This window comes from Penaeus monodon, chromosome 21 (assembly GCF_015228065.2).
Source record: "Penaeus monodon isolate SGIC_2016 chromosome 21, NSTDA_Pmon_1, whole genome shotgun sequence".
NCBI classification, from domain to species: domain Eukaryota; kingdom Metazoa; phylum Arthropoda; class Malacostraca; order Decapoda; family Penaeidae; genus Penaeus; species Penaeus monodon.
In genome coordinates, this window is record NC_051406.1 from 24,439,255 (window position 1) to 24,439,464 (window position 210).

General features: G+C 35.7%; 1 protein-coding gene across 1 annotated transcript in view; it reads left to right on the forward strand.

Annotated features, from left to right (window-relative positions):
• The window catches only part of LOC119586372, a gene marked incomplete at its 5' end in the record, with an annotated part of 9,783 nt that overhangs the window by 1,073 nt on the left and 8,500 nt on the right, over nt 1–210 (forward strand).

Genomic DNA, 210 nt, shown 5'->3' on the forward strand with positions numbered 1-210 from the left:
ATATGTAGAATTATCAATAAAACGCGTATTTCATCTTTATGAAAATCCATAAATTTGGAGACATGTAAGCTAGAAATAGTTCGAAACGTAAAAGGAAGCGGGGATGCCTTGCACACAGTCTCTGGATGCATAGAGACCAGTCCCATTTCCATAAATAAAAAACTGTGGCTTGAGGTAAACCCCTAAAACATTTTCCCTTAAAATGTAGAA